We start from the raw sequence: 18352 nt of genomic DNA, 5'->3' as shown, positions 1-18352 counted from the left end.
GTCGGACATTCATACCGTCTTACAGCGGAACACCTCCGCTCCCAATTTTGATGGTGTATGTTCGAGCATTCGAACTTTTTCTTACCCACTTTTTACAAGCTATGGTCGGACATTCAAACCTTCTTGTAGCAGAACACATCCACTTCTTCTTTTGATGATGTATGGTTAGGCATTCGCACCTTTTCTTACCCATTTTTCAGGAATTATGGGTGGAAATTCACACCTACTTGCAGTCGAACAGCTCTGCTCCCACTTTTGATTATGTTTGGTTGGATATTCGAACCTTTTCTTAACTGGTTTTTACAAACTTTGGTCGGACATTCGCACCATCTTACAGCGGAACACCTCCGCTCCCTCTTTTGATGGTGTATTTTCGGGCATTCGCACCTTTTCTTACCCGCTTTTTAGAAACTATGGTTGGACATTCAAACCTTCTTGTAGCCGAAAACCTCCACTCCCTCTTTTGATCATACATTGTCGGGCATTCGCACCTTTTCTTACCCGCTTTTTACAAACTATGCTCGGACATTCAAACCTTCTTGTAGCCAAACACATCCACTCCTGCTTTTGTTGATGTATGGTTGGGCATTCGAACCTACTTGTTGCCCGCTTTTCATTAATTATGGGTGGACATTCAGACCTACTTGCAGCCGAACACCTCGGCTTCCGCTTTTGATGGTGTATATTTTTGCATTCGAACCTTTTCTTACCCGCTTTTTACAAACCATGGTCGGACTTTCACACCTTCTTTTAGCCGAACAACTCCGCTCCCGCTATTGATTGTGTAGAGTCGGGTATTTTAACCTTTTCTTACCCGCTTTTTACCAACTATGGTTGGACATTCACACCTTCTTACAGCGGAAAACCTCCGCTCCCTCTTTTGATGGTGTATGTTCTGGCATTCGAACCTTTTCTTACCCACTTTTTACAAACTATGGTCGGACATTCACACCTTCTTGCAGCGAAACACCTCCGCTCCCTCTTTTGATTGTGTATGTTCGGGCATTCAAACCTTTTCTTACCCGCCTTTTACAAACTATGGTCGGACATTCAAACCTTCTTGTGGCCGAACACATCCACTTCTGCTTGTGATGATGTATAGTTGGGCATTCACACCTTTTCTTATCCATTTCTCAGTAATTATTGGTGGACATTCAGACCTTCTTGCAGCTGAACACCTCTGCTCCCGCTTTTGATGGTGTATAGTCGGGCTTTCGAGGCTTTTCTTCAACGATGTTTACAAATTATGGTTGGAAATTCAGACCTGGCAGCCGAACACCTCCGCTCCCTCTTTTGATCATACATTGTCGGGCATTCGCACCTTGTCTTACCCGCGTTTTACAAACCATGGTCGGACTTTCACACCTTCTTGTAGCCGAACAACTCCGCTCCCGCTATTGATTGTGTACAGTCGGGTATTTTAACCTTTTCTTACCCGCTTTTTACCAATTATGGTCGGACATTCACACCGTCTTACAGCGGAACACCTCCGCTTCCAATTTTGATGGTGTATGTTCGAGCATTCGAACTTTTTCTTACCCACTTTTTACAAGCTATGGTCGGACATTCAAACCTTCTTGTAGCAGAACACATCCACTTCTTCTTTTGATGATGTATGGTTGGGCATTCGCACCTTTTCTTACCCATTTTTCAGGAATTATGGGTGGAAATTCACACCTACTTGCAGTCGAACAGCTCTGCTCCCACTTTTGATTATGTTTGGTTGGATATTCGAACCTTTTCTTAACTGCTTTTTACAAACTTTGGTCGGACGTTCACACCTTCTTGCAGCCGAACACCTCCGCTTCCGCTTATGATGGTATATATTCGGGCATTCGAACCTTTTCTTACCCGCTTTTTACCAACTATGGTCGGACATTCGCACCATCTTACAGCGGAACACCTCCGCTCCCTCTTTTGATGGTGTATGTTCGGGCATTCGCACCTTTTCTTACCCGCTTTTTACAAACTATGGTTGGACATTCAAACCTTCTTGTAGCCGAAAACCTCCACTCCCTCTTTTGATCATACATTGTCGGGCATTCGCACCTTTTCTTACCCGCTTTTTGCAAACTATGCTCGGACATTCAAACCTTCTTGTAGCCAAACACATCCACTCCTGCTTTTGTTGATGTATGGTTGGGCATTCGAACCTACTTGTTGCCCGCTTTTCATTAATTATGGGTGGACATTCAGACCTACTTGCAGCCGAACACCTCGGCTTCCGCTTTTGATGGTGTATATTTTTGCATTCGAACCTTTTCTTACCCGCTTTTTACAAACTATGCTCGGACATTCACACCTTCTTGCAGCGAAACACCTCCGCTCCCTCTTTTGATTGTGTATGTTCGGGCATTCAAACCTTTTCTTACCCGCCTTTTACAAACTATGGTCGGACATTCAAACCTTCTTGTGGCCGAACACATCCACTTCTGCTTTTGATGATGTATAGTTGGGCATTCACACCTTTTCTTACCCATTTTTCAGTAATTATTGGTGGACATTCAGACCTTCTTGCAGCTGAACACCTCTGCTCCCGCTTTTGATGGTGTATAGTCGGGCTTTCGAGGCTTTTCTTCAACGGTGTTTACAAATTATGGTTGGAAATTCAGACCTTGCAGCCGAACACCTCCGCTCCCTCTTTTGATCATACATTGTCGGACATTCGCACCTTGTCTTACCCGCGTTTTACAAACCATGGTCGGACATTCACAGCTTCCTCTCCACCATACTTGTATGGTGGGATATTCACACCCACTTGCATCCGAAGATCTCCGCCCCCACTTTTGTTGATATTTAGTCGGTCATTCACATCTAACCCGTTTTCTTGCAGCCAAACACCTCTGATCTCGCTTTTGATGATGTAAGATTGGGCATTCAGACCTTGCTTTTCCTGCTTTTCACCAACTATAGACGGACATTCACACCTTCTTGCAGCCGAACACTTCCGCTCCACCTTTTAGGTTTCTATCACACCTTTTTTTTCACCGCATTTTATAGATTACGGTTGGAAATTCTCAACCACTCATCCGAAGAGCTCTCCTCCCGCTTTTGTTAATATATTTGAACTTTAGTCAGACATTCACACCTACTTGCAGCCGAACACCACCTCTCTAGCTTTTGATGATGTATGGTCCGGCATTCCTACCGTTTCTAACACATTTTTCAGCAATTATGGTAGGACATTCACACCTTCTTGCAGCTGAACACCTCCTCTCCCACTTATGATCATATCCAGATTGATTTTCGAAAATTTTCTTTCATGTTTTCTAGCAATTAATGATGGACATTTAGACCTTCTTGCAGCTGAATACCTCCGCTCCCGCTTTTGATCATACATTGTCAGGCATTCGAACCTTGTCTTACAAACTTTAGTCAAACATTCACACCTTTTTGCAGCCGAACACAGTTTTTTTCAGCCGATTTTGGGCATTCGAACCTTTTCATACCCACTTTTTACCAACTATGGTCGGACATTCAAACCTTCTTGTAGCCGAACACATCCAGTCCTGCTTTTGATGATGTATGTTCAGGCATTCGAACCTTTTCTTACCCGCTTTTTACAAACTATGCTCGGACATTCAAACCTTCTTGTAGCCGAACACATCCACTCCTGCTTTTGATGATGTATGGTTGGGCATTCGAACCTACTTGTTGCCCGCTTTTCATTAATTATGGGTGGACATTCACACCTTGTCGCAGCCAAACACCTCCGCTCCCTGTTTTGATCATGTATGGTTGGACATTCGCACCTTTTCTCACCCGCTTTTTGCAAACTATGGTCGGCCATTCACAGCTTCCTCTCCACCATACTTCTATGGTGGGATATTCACACCCACTTGCATCCGAAGACCTCCGCCCCCACTTTTGTTGATATTTAGTCGGTCATTCGCACCTTACCCACTTTTGGCAAACTATGGCCTTCTTGCAGCCAAAAACCTCTGATCTCGCTTTTGATGATGTAAGGTTGGGCATTCAGACCTTGCTTCACCTGCTTTTCACCAAATATAGTCGGACATTCACACCTTCTTGCAGCCGAACACTTCCGCTCCACCTTTTAGTTTTCTATGGGGCATTCACACCTTTTTTTTCACCGCATTTTATAAAAACACCACAGGAACACCGTATTGAGGCTTTGTTCTGACCGCTCATTCGGTGTCGCGTTTCTTTCAAGCAATTCTCCTGGTTAGCCCGCACTCGGCTCGCTCCCAGAACCGTGTTAAAGTCTACTTCGCATTCACTCTCTTTTCTCAGCAGACTAAAAGAAAGTTTCATCTTGGGCTCCCTGAAACTTCCATCCTGCACCGCTGTTTGCTTTTTCACAAGAGCAGAGGAGAGCGCACCGTTCCCAGGGGCACTACAGTACCGGGTCGATGCTTGGAGTGAACGGAGCAAGCTCCTTTTTCAACTCCTATTGATACAAATCCATTTAATATGTAGTCCTCGCATAGAGGACACATCAGACATTAAACTAATAAGAACAGATACTACGCTTGATCTTAGCCAAAAGGCCGAGAAGCGATAACTGTCCACTGGTTCACGTCCGAGGGCCCTTCCTGGCACAATGCGCACTTGTAGCGGTGTTCTTTTTATGGCCATAGTGTCACTTTGCACCTCGGCCCACCCGCTGCACTGAGCACTCTTCAGCCCTTTTAAATGGTATAACTTTACACTACCGCACGCTCCAGCGAGCACCATTCAAGCAACAACTTTGCACTCCAGCTTCGAACATTGGCACAGTCGCAACAAGTAAGGCGACTCTACTCAGAGAAGTCACTCTGCACAGTAACAAGATTTCTTTTGCACAGACAGAAAGGGCTTCATCCGCAAAGGTAAAGCCTGCCAAAAATAGAAACAACTCATTAGTGCTGCTCAACGTTGTACTTTGCAGTAAAACAAAGAGCAAATCTAAAGATTCAGGAATCCGAGAATAAGCTTACTTCCATGAGTTCTTCACGATTTCGGATTTTGCTATAAAATGAATTCCTTCACTCAAACTAAATTAAAACTGCTAAACCGCTAATCTGTTACATGCAAGGCAGATGTCAAATTCACCGAAATAGGATCTAAGGGTATTTGGCCAATCGAGCTGTAGCAGCTTCGGTAAAAGAGTATAAGTTGAAGAGTTTGTGAATAAAGGTGTGCGCACACATAGTGAGTTGTAGGAAAATAGGCAGGGAGCAATGCCGGCTGGGGTATAGGTTCTTGTATGTTGTCTGACTGTTTGATTTGAATGTGTTGTGTAAGTGTCCTGTTGAATGTTACATGTTTGGGCTTTGACACGCTTCACTGTGGTTGTTAACTGTGTGGTGTGTCCTGAAATGTTATATGTTTGGGCTGTGTGACATGCTTAATGCTTTTCAGTAGCAACCCACTTATTGATATATAGCAACTGACAACATAAGAAGTCCGGACATACTTTGATAGTAGTTGTAGAAGTATCCTTATTGATAATAGATAAACTAATTCATAGTGATAGAACAGTAGATGAACAGGTGCCTGCACATGTCTCATGAAAATAAAATGGGTGTATGATTGCTGACGGCAGAGCAATACTGCCAAACTTATGAGTTCTTGTGGCAAACTTGATTCAGTGTCTTGACGTGTATACGCTGTTTCGCTGACTTGTCACAAGAAACAAAGTGTGTTTGATAAGATCCGACCATTTTATTACGGGAGGATCAGTATGTATGGATTCTGATGTGACTGATAAACTCATTCGTATCTTAAGCATAATCTAATACGTGAGACAACGCCCTGGCACACAATCAAAAAAAAAAAAAAGAGAGAGCGGTTTTGTGTCCCCACAGTCCATAATGTAGAAAAGAGAGAAAAAAAGCCTTTCTGATTTGTTGTGTGTGCTCACAGTGCAGAGTGTAGAGAAAAGAGAGAAAAGAAAGCCGTTTTGGTGTCACGGGTGTTGTGACTTACACACACACATTTCTGAATTGAGAAAGGAAATTATTTTAGAGGAAGCACTAGAGTTTAGATCCCACATTTGTTGATAGGCATTCATTTAATTTTTCTTTTAATCAGTTTTAAAGTGAATACTAACTGAGAAATGAAAAAGGTGAAGAGTTTAGAAGCTTGGTTCAAGAGCAAAACTTGGTTTATGATCAGCTGAGTCTCTAAACAGAACAGCAAAGGGCTTCATCGAACATTTAAAAAAGATTCAGATTGTTAGAATATCCAGAATTTATAGGAATGGTGGTGATTACTCTTATTTTCTAGAATGGAAATAACTGCACCATGTCTGTTTTATGAATTTAAGGGGCTAAAAAGTTTTGTTCTCGTTTTTCTATGATTAACCGAATGTATGTGAGAGTCCAAACAGACAGAAGGGTTACGGCCGAGCGCTGGACCTTCCAAAAAAGATGAGACAGGCTGGACCCGTGCCATACTAGTTAAGGCCTGCCTGTGGATAACAGGTTCTTTAAACTCTCACACACACAAACTCACACACGTTCGCACACATACACCCATACACACACACATTCTTGAACTTGCTGCAAGATTAAACCTTTGCATTAACTGACTCCAGCAACTCTGAGTCTCATTGAGAGACTTTTCTCAACAATTGGGTCCTCAAACCAGATCTCAACGTTTTTTCCGCTGTCCAGGGTCGGAGCTGAAACCGTGCACGGGGGAGTCCAGTACTCCTAATGAAAGACCCCCTGCTGAATTGCGGTAATTAGGGGCCAGTGTCCACTGAAAGGGGGAAAAAGGGATGAGATCGTACTTTTGAATCAATGGCCAGAAGCCATTGGCAGTGCAGGCATCAACAATAATGGTGTTATTTCACCCATTAACACTTAAGGTACCTCATGCAGTGGCTGTGATATGGTTACTTAACAAAATATCTTTACCAGACATCTCTCCTACATAACAGTTCTTCTTTCACAGCCACACCTTGTTGTCGAGAGATGTGCTACACTTAATCCATCCACACTGCTACCTACCCCACAGATGGAAAGCCAGAAATAACCATCAGTGTTTTACCCAGGCCAGACTTAACTGATATACGTTATGAAAATGCAGAAATAACTATATTTATTCAACAGATCAAGGAAAAAAACCCTGATGGCACAAATGCTACAGGATTTGCAGTAGTAACAGAAACTGAAGTTTTCTTAAAACAACCACTACCAAAAAATTACTCTGTTCAAGCAGTCGAATTGGTAGCTTTAACTGAAGCTTGTAAATTAAATAACAAAAAGGTTGTTAACGTTTACACTGACAGTCAGTATGCCTTCTCAACTGTACATGTGTTAACACAGCATTGGAAAAACAGGTATGTTGACATCCACAGCTAAATGTATAAACTACAAATATTTTAGCATTATTAGATGTTATTCAATTGCCATCTACAATAGACTCGTATGAATGACCGGAAGGAAAACCATACTGCCAAAGAATTTGTTTAAATATGCTGCAGTATTGAGCCACGGACCATGTCATGTCTCAACAGGAGGGATGGAAGCAATAATGAACCAGGTTTTTACAGCATATGGTTTTACTAATTATTAAAAACATTTTTTTAGAATAAATAAATGAATAAAGTTTTGTCTAGCAGGTCAAATATGTGCAAAATACATTCCACAGGGCAATCTAAGACCAAAACGAAGATAATTCCCTAAGCCAGTGTATCTTTTTCAACATATTTGTTTGGATTTCATTATTTCATTATTTTGTAGATTTCATTGAACTAAATTAATGTTAAGGGAAACGATTCTGCTCAGTGACAACAGAGGTTTTTACCAAATGGTCTGAAATATTTCCATGTGCACAAGCAGATGCACTCTCAGTAGCAAAATCACGCGTAAAATAACTCATTTCTAGATTTGAAATTCCTGAAAAGATCTTCAGTGATAATTTGACACACTTTGTAAACAATGTCATCTCACTGATGGCAAAGAACTTAAAATAGACCTTAGAAACCACTGTGATATAGAAGGTTTCGCTAACACATTGGAATTGTTTTACTATTTACATATGCATGTGCAGTGAAGAATTGCTTGCTGCTGATAAATGCAAAGAAGAACAGCTTACACATAAATGCTCACATATAGGCTGCTGAATGCAATGAAGACCTGATTATCCAGTAAAGTTCAATGTCAATGTGTAATATTCAATTAGGATTTGCAAAACAGTGAAGTTAAACAATGAATGGGTCCATAGTCGGTCTGAGAAGACTACAGGAATATTTACCTGGGTGTACGTTCAAACAGAGATGAGAAAATTGCGATAAATTATTGTTTGTTTGTTTGTTAGTATGTATATGAATGTTATGTGTATAAACTGTGTTGAGTTGTAGTTACTCAGTAGTGTCTCAGTGAAACAACCGACGGGGGAAGCCTTGCGGTGACAACAAAAGCAGTGTTTTACTGATCAGTCAAGTTGCTCCAGTGTACTCCATACAAACTGGTTGGCTACTGAAGGGATAGAAAATGGGGAATACTTGTTTTAAAGCAAACAAGGAATTAGATGGGAAAAATACATGTTTTAACGGGACCCAGACAATATTAAATACTCAGACAGATGGGAGAAGAAGTGTAGTTTTGTAGGAAATCACAAAATTATTACATAAAATGAGTGAACTCAATTGAAGAATGCCTTTCTGAAGAGCTGTTTACCACAGATGAGCAGCTTTGCGACCAAGCACATTGTAGATCGCTTTACTGCCAAAATGATCTAGTTTAATGGATTGGTTTAGACATTTATAACAGCATTTTAAGAACAAAGAGAGAAACAAAAAGGGACAACGCTTCATGGTGGAAGGTGATGTATAAATAACTGTGTATATGATGAAGGAGAGACCATTTGAGCAGCACAGCCATTTCGCAGCACAGGGACAGCAGTCCAAGTTAAAGGATCTCCCATGTGGTATCACCTGTCACACTGTGTCAAGGCATCAAAAGAAGAAAAAATCACCAAACTCAAGGACAAAGAGACGAAGACTCCGGTGAACGAAGAGAGAGGACTTACAAACCAGAAATACAAAAGGATGCTCGATATCAAGATCCAGAAGAAGAGGCTAACAATGCCACGAACACTTACGATGCTGGGAATGATGCCAGCAATGAACAGAGAAGAAGATTCAGTGTCATCAATCTGCAACACGTGCCTCTAATGAGGGGGTGAATATAGAATCCTCAACGATTACAACGTCTCTGGGAACTGTGACAACAACAAGGTTTAAACCATTTTGATATATATTGTAACCTATTGGCTAAGGAATAGTGCTGAAAATGAGGTAAATCTAATCCACCACTGTCCTTGGTCTTCTGTAGGGTTTTTAAACTAATACGTGGTGGTTTGTTTTTCCACAGAAATTTGGAGATGCATGAATCTAGTGACTTAAACCAAGTAGCAGATGGTTTTATGGGGATCATTGAGAACAAATAGTTAACTTTTGGTAGTATCATCATTTTAATGGTTGTAACTCTCCCCATAAGTGATATAGGTAAGGACTTCCAACGAGAGAGATCGTCCTCTACTCTCTTTACTAATTGCACATAATCCATCTGTACTTATCAGTTTAATATGTGATATGTCTATGCAAGGACTACATATTAAATGGATTTTTATCAATAGGAGTTGAAAAAGGAGCTTGCTCCGTTCACTCCAAGCATCGACCCGGTACTGCAGTGCCGCTGGGAACGGTGCGCTCTCCTCTGCTCTTGTGAAAAAGCTAACAGCGGTGCAGGATGGAAGTTTCTTTTAGTCTGCTGAGAAAAGAGAGTGAATGCGAAGTAGACTTTAACACGGCTCTGGGAGCGAGCCGAGTGCGGGCTAACCAGGAGAAATGCTTGAAAGAAACGCGACACCGAATGAGCGGTCAGAACAAAGCCTCAATACGGTGTTCCTGTGGTGTTTTTATAAAATGCGGTGAAAATAAAGGTGTGAATGCCCCATAGAAAACTAAAAGGTGGAGCGGAAGGAAGTGTTCGGCTGCAAGAAGGTGTGAATGTCCGACTATATTTGGTGAAAAGCAGGTGAAGCAAGGTCTGAATGCCCAACCTTACATCATCAAAAGCGAGATCAGAGGTTTTTGGCTGCAAGAAGGCCATAGTTTGCCAAAAGCGGGTAAGGTGCGAATGACCGACTAAATATCAACAAAAGTGGGGGCGGAGGTCTTCGGATGCAAGTGGGTGTGAATATCCCACCATACAAGTATGGTGGAGAGGAAGCTGTGAATGGCCGACCATAGTTTGCAAAAAGCGGGTGAGAAAAGGTGCGAATGTCCAACCATACATGATCGAAACAGGGTGTTTGGCTGCGACAAGGTGTGAATGTCCACCCATAATTAATGAAAAGCGGGCAACAAGTAGGTTCGAATGCCATACCATACATCATCAAAAGCAGGAGTGGATGTGTTCGGCTACAAGAAGGTTTGAATGTCCGAGCATAGTTTGTAAAAAGCGGGTAAGAAAAGGTTCGAATGCCCGAACCTACACCATCAAAAGAGGGAGCGGAGGTGTTCCGCTGTAAGACGGTGTGAATGTCCGACCATAGTTGGTAAAAAGTGGGTATGAAAAGGTGCGAATGCCCAAATTCGGCTGCAAAAAACTGTGTTCGGCTGCAAAAAGGTGTGAATGTTCGACTAAAGTTTGTAAAAAGCGGGTAAGACAAGGTGCGAATGCCTGACAATGTATGATCAAAAGCGGGAGCGGAGGTGTTCAGCTGCAAGAAGGTCTAAATGTCCATAATTAATTGCTAGAAAACATGAAAGAAAATTTTCGAAAATCAATCCGCACATGATCATAAGTGGGAGAGGAGGTGTTCAGCTGCAAGAAGGTGTGAATATCCTACCATAATTGCTGAAAAATGTGTTAGAAACGGTAAGAATCCCGGACCATACCTCATCAAAAGCTAGAGAGGTGGTGTTCGGCTACAAGTAGGTGTGAATGTCTGACTAAAGTTCAAATATATTAACAAAAGCGGGAGGAGAGGTCTTCGGATGAGTGGTTGAGAATTTCCAACCATAATCTATAAAATGCGGTGAAAAAAAAGGTGTGATAGAAACCTAAAAGGTGGAGCGGAAGTGTTCGGCTGCAAGAAGGTGTGAATGTCCATCTATAGTTGGTGAAAAGCAGGAAAAGCAAGGTCTGAATGCCCAATCTTACATCATCAAAAGCGAGATCAGAGGTGTTTGGCGGCAAGAAAACAGGTAAGGTGTGAATGACCGACTAAATATCAACAAAAGTGGGGGCGGAGATCTTCGGATGCAAGTGGGTGTGAATATCCCACCATACAAGTATGGTGGAGAGGAAGCTGTGAATGGCCGACCATAGTTTGCAAAAAGCGGGTGAGAAAAGGTGCGAATGTCCAACCATACATGATCAAAAGAGGGAGCGGAGGTGTTTGGCTGTGACAAGGTGTGAATGTCCACCCATAATTAATGAAAAGCGGGCAACAAGTAGGTTCGAATGCCCAACCATACATCAACAAAAGCAGGAGTGGATGTGTTTGGATACAAGAAGGTTTGAATGTCCGAGCATAGTTTGTAAAAAGCGGGTAAGAAAAGGTGCGAATGCCCGACAAAGTATGATCAAAAGAGGGAGTGGAGGTTTTCGGCTACAAGGTTTGAATGTACGACCATAGTTTGTAAAAAGCGGGTAAGTAAAGGTGCGAATGCCCGAACATACACCATCAAAAGAGGGAGCGGAGGTGTTTCACTGCAAGAAGGTGTGAATGTCTGAGCATAGTTTGTAAAAAGTGGGTAAGAAAAGGTTCGAATGCCAGAACATACACCATCAAAAGAGGGAGCGGAGGTGTTCCGCTGTAAGAAGGTGTGAATGTCCGACCATAGTTGGTAAAAAGCGGGTAAGAAAAGGCTAAAATACCCAACTCTACACAATCAATAGCGGGAGCGGAGTTGTTCGGCTAAAAGAAGGTATGAAAGTCCGACCATGGTTTGTAAAAAGCGGGTAAGAAAAGGTTCGAATGCCAAAATATACACCATCAAAAGCGGAAGCCGAGGTGTTCGGCTGCAAGTAGGTGTGAATGTCAGATCATAATTTGTAAAAAGCTGATGAGAAAGGTGTGAATGACCAACAATAATTGCTGAAAAATGTGTTAGAAAAGGTAAGAATGCCGGACCATTCATCATCAAAAGCGGGAGAAGAGGTGTTCGGCTGCAAGAAGCTGTGAATGTCCAGCCATAATAACTCAAAAACGGGTAAGAAAAGGTAGTATTGCCAGACCATAAATGATCAAAGCAGGGAGCGGAGGTGTTCCGCTGTAAGAAGGTGTGAATGTCCCACCATAATTGGTAAAAAGCGGGTAAGAAAAGGTTAAAATACCCGACTGTACACAATCAATAGCGGGAGCGGAGTTGTTTGGCTACTAAAAGGTGTGAAAGTCCGACCATGGTTTGTAAAAAGCGGGTAAGAAAAGTTGCGAATGCCGGACAATGTATGATCAAAAGAGGGAACGGAGGTTTTCGGCTGCAAGAAGGTCTAAATGTCCAACCATAATTTGTAAAAACCGGGGAAGAAAAGGCTCGGAAGCCCGACTATACACCATCAAAAGCGGGAGCGGAGGTGTTCAGCTGCAAGAAGGTCTGAATGTCCATCAATAATTGCTAGAAAACATGAAAAAAAATGTTCGAATATCCAACCGCACATGATCATAAGTGGGAGAGGAGGTGTTCAGCTGCAAGAAGGTGTGAATGTCCACCCATAATTCCTCAAAAATGGGTAAAAAAAAAGGTGCGAATGCCCAACCATACATCATCAAAAGCAGGACTGGATGTGTTCGGCTACAAGAAGGTTTGAATGTCCGAGCATAGTTTGTAAAAAGCGGGTAAGAAAAGGTTCGAATGCCCGAACCTACACCATCAAAAGAGGGAGCGGAGGTGTTCCGCTGTAAGACGGTGTGAATGTCCGACCGTAGTTGGTAAAAAGCGGGTAAGAAAAGGTTAAAATACCCGACTGTACACAATCAATAGCGGGAAGGGATGTGTTCGGCTACTAGAAAGTGTGAAAGTCCAACCATGTTTTGTAAAAAGTGGTTAAGAAAAGGTGCGAATGCCCGACAATGTATGATCAAAAGAGGGAGCGGAGGTTTTCGGCTGCAAGAAGGTCTGAATGTCCAACCATAATTTGTAAAAACCGGGGAAGAAAAGGCTCGAAAGCCCGACTATACATCATCAAAAGCGGGAGCGGAGGTGTTCAGCTGCAAGAAGGTCTCAATGTCCATCAATAATTGCTAGAAAACATGAAAGAAAATTTTCGAATATCAAACTGCACATGATCATATGCGGGAGAGGAGGTGTTCAGCTGCAAGATGGTGTGAATGTCCACCCATAATTCCTGAAAAATGGGTAAAAAAAAGGTGCGAATGCCCAACCATACAACATCAAAAGCAGGTGTGAATGTCAGATCATAATTTGCAAAAACCTGATGAGAAATGGTGAGAATGCCCGACTATACACCATCAAATGCGGGAGCGGAGGTGTTCGGCTGTGAGTAGGTGTGAATGTCCGACCATACTTGCTGAAAAATATGACAAAGCAGTTTTCACTTGGTTTGAGTGAAGGAATTCATTTTCTATCAAAATCCGAAATTGTGTAGAACTCGTGGAAATAAGTTTATTCTCGGATTCCTAAAGGTTTAGTGTTGTTCTTTGGTATACTGCAAAGTAATACTTTCTATTTTGTTGAAACCGATTCAGACATGGATAAATATGAAGGACAAAGCAGTTTTAACTTGGTTTGAGTGAAGGAATTCATTTTATATCAAAATCCAAAATTGTGTAGAACTGGTGAAAAGAAGCTTATTCTCGGATTCCTAAAGGTTTAGTGTTGTTCTTTGGTATACTGCAAAGTAATACTTTCTATTTTTGAAACCCATTCAGACATGGATAAATATGAAGGACAAAGCAGTTTTAACTTGGTTTGAGTGAAGGAATTCATTTTATATCAAAATCCAAAATTGTGTAGAACTGGTGAAAAGAAGCTTATTCTCGGATTCCTAAAGGTTTAGTGTTGTTCGTTGGTATACTGCAAAGTAATACTTTCTTTTTTGTTGAAACCTATTCAGACATGGATAAATATTAAGGACAAAGCAGTTTTAACTTGGTTTGAGTGAAGGAATTCATTTTATATCAAAATCCGAAATTGTGTAGAACTGGTGATAAGAAGCTTATTTTCGGATTTCTAAAGGTTTAGTGTTGTTCTTTGGTATACTGCAAAGTAATTCTTTCTTTTTTGTTGAAACCTATTCAGACATGGATAAATATGAAGGACAAAAGCAGTTTTAACTTGGTTTGAGTGAACGAATTCATTTTATATCAAAATCCGAAATTGTGTAGAACTCGTCAATCGACGCTTATTCTCGGATTCCTGAAAAGGTTTAGAGTTGTTCTTTCCTATCCTGCAAAGTACAACGTTCTTTTTTGTTTAAAGCTATTTAGACATGAATAAATATGAAGGACAAAGCAGTTTTAACTTGGTTTGAGTGAAGGCATTCATTTTATATCAAAATCCGAAATTGTGTAGAACTCGTGAAAAGAAGATTATTCTCGGATTCCTAAAGGTTTAGTGTTGTTCTTTCCTATCCTGCAAAGTACAACGTTCTTTTTTGTTTAAAGCTATTATGACATGGATAAATATGAAGGACAAAGCAGTTTTAACTTAATCGGTTTCAACAAAATAGAAAGTATTACTTTGCAGTATACCAAAGAACAACACTAAACCTCTAGGAATCCGAGAATAAACTTATTTCCACGAGTTCTACACAATTTCGGATTTTGATATAAAATGAATTCCTTCACTCAAACCAAGTTAAAACTGCTTTTTCCTTGATATTTATCCATGTCTGAATCGGTTTCAACAAAATAAAAAGTATTACTTTGCAGTATACCAAAGAACAACACTAAACCTTTAGGAATCCGAGAATAAACTTATTTCCACGAGTTCTACACAATTTCGGATTTCTATATAAAATGAAATCCTTCACTCAAACCAAGTGAAAACTGCTTTGTCATATTTTTCAGCAAGTATGGTCGGACATTCACACCTACTCACAGCCGAACACCTCCGCTCCCGCATTTGATGGTGTATAGTCGGGCATTCTCACCATTTCTCATCAGGTTTTTGCAAATTATGATCTGATATTCACACCTGCTTTTGATGATGTATGGTTGGGCATTCGCACCTTTTTTTACCCATTTTTCAGGAATTATGGGTGGACATTCACACCTTCTTGCAGCTGAACACCTCCTCTCCCGCATATGATCATGTGCGGTTTGATATTCGAAAATTTTCTTTCATGTTTTTTAGCAATTATTGATGGACATTGAGACCTTCTTGCAGCTGAACACCTCTGCTCCCGCTTTTGATGGTGTATAGTCGGGCTTCCGAGCCTTTTCTTCCCCGGTTTTTACAAATTATGGTTGGACATTCAGGCCTTCTTGCAGCCGAAAACATCCGCTCCCTCTTTTGATCATACATTGTCGGGCATTCACACCTTTTCTTAACCGCTTTTTACAAAACATGGTCGGACTTTCACACCTTCTTGTAGCCGAACACATCCCTTCCCGCTATTGATTGTGTACAGACGGCCATTTTAACCTTTTCTTACCCGCTTTTTACCAACTACGGTCGGACATTCACACCTTCTTATGGCTGAACACCTCCGCTCCCTCTTTTGATGGTGTATGTTCGGGCATTCGAACCTTTTCTTACCCGCTTTTAACAAACTATGCTCGGACATTCAAACCTTGTAGCCGAACACATCCAGTCCTGCTTTTGATGATGTATGGTAGGGCATTCGCACCTTTTTTTTTACCCATTTTTGAGGAATTATGGGTGGACATTCACACCTTCTTGCAGCTAAACACCTCCGCTCCCACTTATGATCATGTGCGGTTTGATATTCGAAAATTTTCTTTCATGTTTTCTAGCAATTATTGATGGACATTCAGACCTTCTTGCAGCTGAACCCCTCTGCTCCCGCTTTTGATGGTGTATAGTCGGGCTTTCGAGCCTTTTCTTCCCCGGTTTTTACAAATTATGGTTGGACATTCAGACCTTCTTTTAGCCGAAAACCTCCGCTCCCTCTTTTGATCATACATTGTCGGGCATTCGCACCTTTTCTTACCCGCTATTTACAAAACATGGTCGGACTTTCACACCTTCTTGTAGCCGAACACATTCGCTCCCGCTATTGATTGTGTACAGTCGGGTATTTTAACCTTTTCTTACCCACTTTTTAGCAACTACGGTCGGACATTCACACCTTCTTATGGCGGAACACCTCCGCTCCCTCTTTTGATTGTGTATGTTCGGGCATTCAAACCTTTTCTTACCCGCCTTTTACAAACTATGGTCGGACATTCAAACCTTCTTGTGGCCGAACACATCCACTTCTGCTTGTGATGATGTATAGTTGGGCATTCACACCTTTTCTTACCCATTTCTCAGTAATTATTGGTGGACATTCAGACCTTCTTGCAGCTGAACACCTCTGCTCCCGCTTTTGATGGTGTATAGTCGGGCTTTCGAGGCTTTTCTTCAACGGTGTTTACAAATTATGGTTGGAAATTCAGACCTGGCAGCCGAACACCTCCGCTCCCTCTTTTGATCATACCTTGTCGGGCATTCGCACCTTGTCTTACCCGCGTTTTACAAACCATGGTCGGACTTTCACACCTTCTTGTAGCCGAACAACTCCGCTCCCGCTATTGATTGTGTACAGTCGGGTATTTTAACCTTTTCTTACCCGCTTTTTACCAATTATGGTCGGACATTCACACCGTCTTACAGCGGAACACCTCCGCTCCCAAATTTGATGGTGTATGTTCGAGCATTCGAACTTTTTCTTACCCACTTTTTACAAGCTATGGTCGGACATTCAAACCTTCTTGTAGCAGAACACATCCACTTCTTCTTTTGATGATGTATGGTTGGGCATTCGCACCTTTTCTTACCCATTTTTCAGGAATTATGGGTGGAAATTCACACCTACTTGCAGTCGAACAGCTCTGCTCCCACTTTTGATTATGTTTGGTTGGATATTCGAACCTTTTCTTAACTGCTTTTTACAAACTTTGGTCGGACGTTCACACCTTCTTGCAGCCAAACACCTCCGCTTCCGCTTATGATGGTATATATTCGGGCATTCGAACCTTTTCTTACCCGCTTTTTACCAACTATGGTCGGACATTCGCACCATCTTACAGCGGAACACCTCCGCTCCCTCTTTTGATCATACATTGTCGGGCATTCGCACCTTTTCTTACCCGCTTTTTACAAACTATGCTCGGACATTCAAACCTTCTTGTAGCCAAACACATCCACTCCTGCTTTTGTTGATGTATGGTTGGGCATTCGAACCTACTTGTTGCCCGCTTTTCATTAATTATGGGTGGACATTCACACCTACTTGCAGCCGAACACCTCGGCTTCCGCTTTTGATGGTGTGTATTTTTGCATTCGAACCTTTTCTTACCCGCTTTTTACAAACCATGGTCGGACTTTCACACCTTCTTTTAGCCGAACAACTCCGCTCCCGCTATTGATTGTGTAGAGTCGGGTATTTTAACCTTTTCTTACCCGCTTTTTACCAACTATGGTCGGACATTCACACCTTCTTACAGCGGAAAACCTCCGCTCCCTCTTTTGATGGTGTATGTTCTGGCATTCGAACCTTTTCTTACCCACTTTTTACAAACTATGCTCGGACATTCACACCTTCTTGCAGCGAAACACCTCCGCTCCCTCTTTTGATTGTGTATGTTCGGGCATTCAAACCTTTTCTTACCCGCCTTTTACAAACTATGGTCGGACATTCAAACCTTCTTGTGGCCGAACACATCCACTTCTGCTTGTGATGATGTATAGTTGGGCATTCACACCTTTTCTTACCCATTTCTCAGTAATTATTGGTGGACATTCAGACCTTCTTGCAGCTGAACACCTCTGCTCCCGCTTTTGATGGTGTATAGTCGGGCTTTCGAGGCTTTTCTTCAACGGTGTTTACAAATTATGGTTGGAAATTCAGACCTTGCAGCCGAACACCTCCGCTCCCTCTTTTGATCATACATTGTCGGGCATTCGCATCTTGTCTTACCCGCGTTTTACAAACCATGGTCGGACTTTCACACCTTCTTTTAGCCGAACAACTCCGCTCCCGCTATTGATTGTGTACAGTCGGGTATTTTAACCTTTTCTTACCCGCTTTTTACCAATTATGGTCGGACATTCACACCGTCTTACAGCGGAACACCTCCGCTCCCAAATTTGATGGTGTATGTTCGAGCATTCGAACTTTTTCTTACCCACTTTTTACGAGCTATGGTCGGACATTCAAACCTTCTTGTAGCAGAACACATCCACTTCTTCTTT

At 41.9% G+C, this 18352-nt stretch overlaps 1 non-coding gene and 1 pseudogene across 1 annotated transcript; one reads left to right on the top strand and one right to left on the bottom strand.

Annotated features, from left to right (window-relative positions):
* Nucleotides 1-4332: 4332 nt before the first annotated feature.
* LOC140285458 (U2 spliceosomal RNA) lies at nt 4333-4523 on the bottom strand. Its single transcript, XR_011910495.1, has one exon. It is a non-coding gene; the product is annotated as a U2 spliceosomal RNA (small nuclear RNA).
* Nucleotides 4524-9496: 4973 nt separating this feature from the next.
* Nucleotides 9497-9673, top strand: LOC140285394 (U2 spliceosomal RNA; annotated as a pseudogene).
* The last annotated feature ends 8679 nt before the right edge of the window (nt 9674-18352 follow it).

This window comes from Leuresthes tenuis, unplaced genomic scaffold (assembly GCF_036924035.1).
Source record: "Leuresthes tenuis unplaced genomic scaffold, fLeuTen1.0.hap1 SCAF_40, whole genome shotgun sequence".
Classification (NCBI taxonomy): domain Eukaryota; kingdom Metazoa; phylum Chordata; class Actinopteri; order Atheriniformes; family Atherinopsidae; genus Leuresthes; species Leuresthes tenuis.
This window is presented reverse-complemented; position numbering and strand designations above follow the sequence as displayed.